We start from the raw sequence: 10,470 nt of genomic DNA on the forward strand, positions 1-10,470 counted from the left end.
CTTGTGACTTTTTGCTTTTAATAAAAAATTAAAATTAAAATTTGCAAGTTGCAATATCTAACATTTCGACGATATATTGGAACCTATTGCACTCGGCATTTGACAAAAGCAGGAAGTTACTATCAACACGTAAAATGCAAATACATTTTTCTTGGGCATGTTTAAAGTTACGTTAACGTCGACGGGTCCATTATCAAAGTAAAACACACACATATATATAGACTAGGGATATAGCTCCGCGCAAGCGCGGAGTCGTGAATCTCTAAAAGAATTTTCGATTTGTGTTCATAAATTCGACATCTAACAACATTTTTTTAAGAATATGTCAAACATAGACCATATACCCACTCAGATTCAACATCTGATACGCTGACTAATTGACATCCTCATTAGCTATCCAGTAAATCCGCAACCTGTGTAAATGTAAGAAAATAATAATCTATCGCAATTTAGAAATCCCACACAATAGTAAAACCCTTTATTAAACATAGCGCAATAATATATACATACCCAGAAAAATAGTCAAGGCGAGATTTTTTAACAGAAATAAAAAATAAATCTCCATGAGCTCCTCTCAGATCTATGTGAACTCTCTCGCTCCGTCCAAAAAGTTGTGTTTCTTTTTCATTGGTTTTTCCTGTAGTTATCAGCTGTGTAAACAATTTTGTTCGCCTCCTCTTTGAAACTACCTGTGTGTTCTAATTCAAATTTGAAGTATGAGAAATTAATGAATCCCTCCATGGCGTACAGGTCTCAGCGGACAACTTCAGAAAGTAGAACAAAGAACATAGAAAAGTTATACTAATCAAGTTTTCAGTAGGACTATGAAATTATATCAATTTAAGGAGTTTCAATGATATGTGACACTGAATAGAGCGGTTTAGAGTGTAATGGTTTATCATTGGATGTGAGAGTTGAGCGACAAAGTGGGAGAACTCTATGCCATATTCAAAGACAATGCAAAAGAATAGACGATTAGGAAGCTTTTTGGGTATGTCTGACGCATCAGCTTCACCTTTTAAAGGTTATGTAGAAACTGAGTGCCATAGGCCGCAAGTTAATTTAAAATGACCCAACAATCATTAATTCATTACATAATCACGTTCGAAAACTCACTGCCGAGTGCCGTAAAATCACCGGAAAAACGTAATTCGGACACCAACGATGGCGATTTAAAATGACTCAGTCCAAAAACCGAAATTCTTAAAAACTTAATTTTCACTCATTTCATCCTATAATCGAGTAATATATTTAAAAATTCATGAAGTTTTCATGAAAATGGCAAAAACGCAGAAACTGATGTATAACTCTTGAAAATTTATGAGATGTCGGAGTCAATATTGCAGAAAGTCTAAAAGTCTAAAGAAGAAGATGACTTGTAAAAATCACAATTGTCTTTCATTAAATCTAATCATAAAAAATGCAAAATGCACATGTTCTCTATTCGAACCCGGGTTGTGAGCTTCTTTAATGATACATAAACCACTGCACTAAGTGATATTTAGTGATATTCATATGAATACATACTATTTTAAAACAAAAATATAAAGATGGGTTCCACAAACATTTATTAAAATCTGATGTGGACACCTTAAAAAGAGAAGAAAGTGTCTCATTATATATATGATTATACGGTGGTAATATTAATAACAAGTACCCCACGTCTTTATATTCAAGACAAGAAGCTTTATCGAAGTCGCGTCGATTATAGAAAGTCTCTAACCACTATTTTTATATGTTCTCTGGATATGTATACATATAGGAGTAATAATTCTAATGCCACACTTTAGAATTAATTAGTGATAGATGCATCGCATTTTGAAGATAAATATGGATTATTTACATTTTATTTATTCATGTAATTATCTTAACTATTAAGATTAAGATATAACTGTTTTAGATAGGCTTTATCCAGTTTTTAAGTTATTTATTAATTCTTGGTGTTTATTTAATTGTAGTCATTCCTATATAAAGGTTTTGTATTCTTTATTCTTGAAGTAGTTTTTGATGATTTAATAAAAAAAAAATTTTATACAAATTATATAGTATGAGAAAGAAATATTTTCAAATCTTAAGAGATTTTGATAAAACATGATAAAAAGTACTCTCAAACTTAGAAGCTTCCATTCCATCAACTAGAAATCTCAATGAATAGAAAAAAAAAATTGGCATACGCATTCAAAGTGAAGTATTAAACTACAAAGGAACACAAATGAAGCATATATACACATAGGCCTAGATACACACACACACATCAGCAGATTTTGAGATGAGTCACTCAAAATGAGGATAATTTTCATATGACTATATATACCTTAATATAAATTACAATGCGTTTTACTAAGTAAAAAAATTAGCACGTTTTTTTCCTTTTTACCTCACATTTTTAAAATGGAATTGTATACATATATCATAATGAATAGAGAAGCAGTAGAATAATCAAAAGGTCAAAAAACAAAAACACTTAGCTTAACAATGTTTCATTCAATAATCATAGAAAATTGCTCAATAACTGATTTTAGTATATTAATAACATTTTATTTCCTCGTTTTAAGAGGTATACGTATTTATTATGTTAATATTAGTATGTAACTATATCACTTTTCAGAAAGGTAAACCTTGAGAATCTGATATGAATTAATAAAATTTGCTAGAAGCGCATCTCTGGAACTTGAAAACCTATTAAAATGTTATGCGATTCATTCATCATATCACTCAAGTTGCGTTAACTATTGTTTCTTTTCTCTAAGATACAGATGCGGATACTGTGAATTAAATTACAAAAAAATGTGTAGAAAGAAACATAAACATTGATTGGTGAAATGAATAAAATTGCACTAATAGAATAAAAAAACATGTGCAGATTGAGTTAAGGATTACTTGATAACAATGAGTGTTGAAGGTAAACCAAATTTGAAGTGTTTACTGAAAGTGAGAATGTAGTAGCCATGGCTCACTGCTCTACGAGCTTGCTCACTTACTATCTGCAAGCTAAGTGTAAGGAGAGAAAGACGAAGTGAGTTACGTTATTTATAACAAACTAGGTGATTTTTCCGTGATCATGCACGGATATAAATATTTATAAAGTAAATATTCTATAATAATTAATTGCTATTTATTTTAAATTTTATATTAATTTATAATTGTATGCATAGTTTATATTAATAATATTATATTACTTTAATTAGATATTTGATTTTAGATATGTTATAGGTTGTCAGTTTTGTTATTTTACAGTCGATTTAGTTATCATTTGGATATACTGATTGTATTTTTTTTTTTGAATTCAATTATAATATTTTTTATTCTAAATATATTAAATTTTGGTTAATTTTATTATTTGCATTTAGGTTGCTTGGTTGGTTGGTTATTTATTATATGAAAATATATTTTAGGATGATTATTTATAAATTAAGATATATTATGCTTAGAATGAAATAAAAGATAAACTAAAGTGTCGGATTCCAAATTCAATAAATTAATATAACAATGATATTATGAAGTCTCATACCTACATATATAAATTTTACAAAAAGCTAAATTGCATCAGTTGGTTAATATTTTATTTTCATTTGTTAATATAACGATGATATTATGAATCATTCTATAATTTATATTTTTAAAATTAATTATCGCCATAAAATTATATATTCTTATTGTAGTTTAATCTATGATATTAGATATAAGTTGGATTAGTCGAGTTGCTCATGTTGTGAATCTATTAAGTTGTATGTATTATTTCAAATTTAAACTGAAATATAATTATTTTTACTATAGTTAAATCATATCAAATTATTTTTATTTATCGTTTAATGTGCATGTACTTTAATATATTTATCGATGAAAGTTACATACATAAGTAACTGATATATTTTTGGGAACTCATGAACACATATCAATATCTACAGTAATTAAAATATTTTATAAATTTAAATAATTTTATGCCTTTGATTTATTGAATGGTAAACTGAAACTTATTTTAAATAATCTTAAAATCTGAATTCAGATTTGCTTTCGTATTTTGATTATGGTTATGTTAAGTTCCGCAAACATAAAATATAAAATTTAAGAGCAAAAATTAATAATTATTTAATACTAAAAAACATATAATTTTAATAATCATAAAATATAATATACCTACCTTGTTAAAGTATATCATGTTATTTTAATTTAAAATATTTTGTAATTATTTGATCAAAAATGTTTACTGTTAAAATCTATTTTTCATTATCTAATATCTCTTAAAAATAAACAGTAAAACAATTGTTAATGTATTTGAGAAAAATAATTTATAGATATTTTTCCTGTAATTGAAAGATATTATAGTCAAATAAATAAATTAAAATAAATATAAAATTTCAATAATACTAATTATAAACTATTTGTAGTCAATTAAACATATATTTGTTTATGTTACTTAATTATTTTATGTAATCATCTAAGAAAATAGATAGATCTATAAAAATATTTTTATTATTTTGAAATTGTATTGTTTAAAATTTTGTTTTAAAATAAATAATATTTGTTTTACTAATATCAAGATTATCTATGTGAAATTTTCTTTTATGAAATCAAATTATATACAAATATATATTTTTCATCTATGAAAATATAGATATAAATAAAGTATTTTATTACTTCAAAAGTATATTTTATATTATTTTTAAATGGAATATTACTATTTGTGAACTTTCCTTTTTAATGAAATCATATTATATATGCATATATTTTCGTTTTAAATTTTCTTTTAAACTTTATAAATGTTTCCTTTTTATTATTATCTTATTTAGAAAATTTTAAAAAGGAAACTAAATAAAGAATTAATAAAAATATTTAACTGATATTTTATAGGCATATATTTTCGTTTTTAAAGTTTCTTTTAAATTTTATAAATGCTTCCTTTTCATTATATAAGTTATTTGGAAAATTTAAAAAAGTAAATTAAATAAAAATCAATAAAAATATTTAACAATAATAATTTTAATTCATTAAGGGTATCCGTGTAATCAACCATCGTTAGAGTTAACGTGAGCGCGACACATAGGAAACTGACTTCTCAAATAATATTATAGAGATTGACATTTTACTTCCGTTAGTTTTGAACGCTAACGTGGATGCCCCGTCATACTACCAAATAAATTTAAAAATACCAAAGAGCTGTCTTTTGCGCGGCAATTATAGTGTTATAACAAATTAAATAAATCAAATCGTGTTAGAGCATTTCCAATCCATTGCTATATTCACCTCCAAATGCTATAATAGAGTAAAAAGTGCTCCAACTCATTGCTATATCCATTTCTATAATAGAGGAATACTATTTTCACTTCTATAAATAGAGAAAAAAATAGCATTCCTCTATTATAGAGGCATACTTTTTTTATTTCAAAACAGTCCTTTAATTTTTATAATTATATCAAAAACAATTATTTTTATAATAAAATACAGCTTTTATAAACATAAAATGACACTTTTGATTTACCTAACAATCTTTTTAGTGAAACTTTTGTTTAAACAAAGTTAAAAATGTATGAAAATCTTATAAAGTAAAATTGAATAGGATTGATTTTCAACTTTTAAAATAAAAGATACTTGTTGTAAAATAAAAATAGAATATTTTGAGAATATTTCTTTTTAGAGGTAAAAATAGAGGAATACATTGGAGAGAAACACATCTCTATTTTAAAGATCCTCTATTTTAAAGATAGAAATAAGGAAATACATTGGAGATGGTCTTAGATAAACTTAGTAGATACGCTTAGGTTCCAAGGCTTGCATTTTTTTTTCATTTTGATCAACATATCGCACGCTACATGTATAAATATCCTATTTATTTCGAGATGTCTAGGGGCCGGCAGCTAGATCCCATATATATAACTTCTTTTGTTTTCCTTCTTTTTTGGGTTGTATATGTACTTTCCGTTGCTTACTTGCTTACATGGTCAGTTCAGTTATCTAGTGTCGTGTTACAAGATTTGTCCCAAGATCTCGTTATAATTATGAGTTTGTTCAACCTATTCGAAGCCAGTCTATCTCATATGGATTTAGATATCAATACTGTGTGTATGTGTTTTTACTTTTCTAGACCAATACACAATAAATTTTTTTTTTTTTGTAAACTAATACACAATAAATTTGACACAAAATAATTTAATCATATGCAAGCATGTGATGTGACGAATTAAAAAACCATAGACCCACCTGTGTATAAACGTAGGTTGTGAATGTAAGGCAGAACAAATAGTGGTTCTCATGCTATCATAGAGGAACCACTATACATTTTCCATTCTTCAATTAGTTATTAGAATGTCGTTTATCTCAAAAAGAAATATTAAAAAAAATTTATCAACTGCTAGTGATTCAAATTGATGAACAAATTTTATGATCTACCATGAACAGTAATACTACTAGACTATAAATTCTCTTTCGTGCTACATTAAAAATAATAAAATTATAAATTTAAACATCAACATATAAAAATTATCTAATGAAATTTCATTTCTTTTCAAATTTGATATAAAAATATATTTTATTTAATTATAATTAATATTTAATAAATCCAAAATATAATTTAATTACAAAAATAAACTTTTAAAATATTTATAAATTATTATTAAATTTAAATAAGAAAGATAAATAACATAAGATACTAAATAAGATGAGTAGATATAAATAAATTTTAATTTAACAAAATTATAATAATCCTTATAATTATTGTAAATTATAATATTTATATTAAATTTATATTTATACATTTATAAATTATTAAAAATATTGTAATATTAAAAATAAATAATAATATAACATTTTATATAAATTATTTTGATGTTGTATAATATTTTAGATCGCTTTTTCCATTTTTACTATTCACATAACCGATTGATACGCTTGCTTTACATTTTCGTCGCTAGATCTGTTGTATCTATTTTTGTTCCATTCGATCTATTTAATTCGCTTGATCCGTTTTTTCTATTCGGAATCTTAGAATAGAGATAATATTTATTGCTTAGTTTCTACTACTAGAACACCTGCAATGGAAGTCATTAAGAGAAAGTTCTTTGGAAAAAAAATAATTAAATAATTAGTGGATTCTACCAAAAATTAAGGATTCAATCCTTAAAATTTATAAATAAGAATTCGTTCTTAATGAATCCTTGCACTATTTGATCTCCACAAGACGTGACGATCCGCGATTGATTGGTATTTTTATTTTCTATTTTAATCTGAAAAAGAAAAATAATAATAATTAAAAAATAAAAGAATTTTTTTTTTCTAAGAACTCCAATGGGTAACATCTTTGCGGGTGCTCTTATAATCAAAAAGTCAGGCATATATGACTTCTGGAAAGAAAGAAAATAAGAGAACTATTACATCTCTTTAAGAGAGTTATTACAGCTCCTTCCATTAAGCCTCAAATGGAAAGGAGTAAAAGTTGGTAATAATTTTTTAAGGGATCTGAAACATGATGACTACATGTTGCATCTTTGCATGTATATGATGGACACTAAAAGAGACTTCTATGACATTGACAAAGTATATTATTACGTAAAAATCTTTAAAGCGATGAGGAATTATATATGACTCACATTGATGTCGAAGAGTCAAAAAGAGAGGTGGACCATGACTTTTTGTTCTATAACGAAGCATTTAAAGTGAAATGATACAAGCTTTTTACATCTAACAATTTCTTTAATCATAAACTATGTGATTTTCCCGTGCTCATGCACAGATATAAATATTTATAAAGTAAATGCATTATAATAATTTATTAATATATTATTTTTAAATTTTAATTATTCTGATATTTTATATTGTAATCAATATATATGGTTTATTTTAAATAAAATTATGTTATTTTTATTAGAAGTATAATTTTGGATATATAATATCACGACTGTTTGATTATTATTTGGATATATTAGTTAAGATTGAATTTTTCGATTCAACTAAGATATTTTTGTTATACATATTAAAATTTTGTTATTTTCATGTAATTTGATTCTTGTCTTATATCTGTATATATATTTTGTAAGATTATGTATAATTTAATATATGTTATTTTAAGAATCAAATAGTAAAAATGAACTAAAGTACTGATCATTTCAAAGTTACATAAATAAATATAATAATGATAGTTAATTGTAATAGTTGGTTACTATATTTGTAATATTATTTGAGAATTTCATATTTATTTAGTAATATATTGAGTCGTTCAATAATTTATATGTATTAAAAATTAGTATAAATGAAAATATATTATTTTTATTTAATGTTTGACTTTGTGTAAAAAAACTTGATTGGTCTTGTTACTCATTTGTGGATATATTGTTACTCATTTGTGGGCATACTGTGTTACTTATATTCCGTCAAATTCAAATATAATTTTCTAATCTAATTCAACCATATCAAATTATAGGACTTAGTAATTTGGTGTATGTTAATTTTCAAAAATAAATTATAAAACAAAGTGATGATAGATGCAATTGCATTAAAACATAATGATACATTATAAAAAGGGAGATTAATTATTTATTTTAATATCAAGATAATTTTTCTAAACTTTCCTTTTTCTAAAATCACATTATATATAAAAACTATTTTCGCTTTAAGGTTTATAAATATTTTCTTTATCATATATGTTATTTTAAAATATAAAAGGGAGCATAAAAATATTAAATCAAATTTTATTCATCAAAGATATCTTAGTTTATGTTATTTAAATTGTTTTGTAATAATTTTTAAATAGATTGATTTAAATAAAATGTTTAATACTTTTAAAATATATATTATGTTGTTTAAGATTATTTTTAAAAGGAAAGATTATTTATTTACTTTAAAATCAAGATTATTTTGTAAACTTCCCTTATTATGAATTACACTATATATAAAAGATATTTATGTTTTTTGATTTATAAATTTTCTTTATTATATAGGCTATTTGAAGAAAAAGAAAAAGGAAACCTAAATAAAAAAAAGAAAATAAAACAAATATTTAATACTGATACTTAGATAAATTTGATTTATCAAGGGTATCATTGTAATCAACTACCGTGAGAATTAACGTGAGAGCGCCACATAAAAAACTGACTTCTCAAATAATATTATAGAGATTCAATTACTTATTAGCGGATAATATGTGCACAAGATACGGAAAAGGAACATATATATTCCACTCATTTGGATGGTAGATAACTGCATCCATGCATCCAGACCGAACATAGATTGATCAGTTCGATTGGTAGAGTATTTAGTTACTATGAGAAATTATTGTTCCAGTATTTGTATGCATATGGTATTATATAGACGAGAGAAAGGAAAATAAAAGGCTACCATACCAGTACTCTAATATGGAATTTGGACTTAACATCAACATGACAACCAACAGTATGATGTGGACTTAAAGGACTCTTGAAATTAGTAAAATTAAGTATTCTGATTTGATGCCAATCTTGTTTCCTTTTTGTTGAAACCTGTAATTTTCTTTTCTGTGGGGTTAAGTAGGAGCCATGGGGTAGGAGTAGGACCGGAGGAGTAGAGGAGGCTGGTTGCAACGTTAAAGAGGATTTGACAAGTTTGATATCCTGTGGCTAAATGATACAGTTTAGTCTTCTGGAATAATTTCTAATCACAAATTCACCATCGTCTTTTTTTTTTTGAATATATGCTAAGGACATACATGATACATGTACATACCCTATAAAAATGTTACGCAACGAAAAACTAAGACATGCATAATAGCACTTGTACAAATTTGGGAAGTATACAAAATCAAGTTATCGAACACATATGGTTTTTCTTAGCGAATCTACCCGAGTTATTTTTTAGCCATAAAGTACTCTTAATTCTTGTTCTTCTTCTTATCAAACAACTCGAGGCTATTAAACGGGTAACGTTTACATAGATGTTACCTCCAGGTGGTTACCTCACCGAGAAAATAAACATATACGGACAAACACACAAGGGCAAGCTCGAATTTTAGAGGACTTTAATAAATTTGACCAGAAAATAGGACAGCTTTTTTGTCAAAAGAAAAAGGACAGTTTTATATGAGGAAATCATTTTAGTTGCCAACTGTACGGAACAGTAAAGTCAGTGGGCCATGAATGCTTCCGAATGCTAACAACGACCGTATCTAAATATGCGATTTTATTGGGCCACGTGGAACCACAAGAACTGAATCACCAGAACTGACACGTCTCTTCCTTTTGTTAAGTGATTTTACACTTAGTTTGATAGCAAGGTTGACACGCAGTTTCTTTTTTTGTGTTTGTGGAGATGAGTAGAGGTTGATTGGTACGTCTTTGATTAGAGTTGTATCAATTGAAATAACACAAACTCGTCTTGTATTGCCACCTTCTGATCACAAGTTCACTTTTTAGATATAGTACTAGACATGCATACAATACAAAAAATTACAAAACAAGATAGACATAACTCATACTTGGAAATTGTAAAAGGTACCCTAAATCAATC

Source organism: Raphanus sativus, chromosome 1, assembly GCF_000801105.2.
Source record: "Raphanus sativus cultivar WK10039 chromosome 1, ASM80110v3, whole genome shotgun sequence".
In the NCBI taxonomy this organism is placed as follows: domain Eukaryota; kingdom Viridiplantae; phylum Streptophyta; class Magnoliopsida; order Brassicales; family Brassicaceae; genus Raphanus; species Raphanus sativus.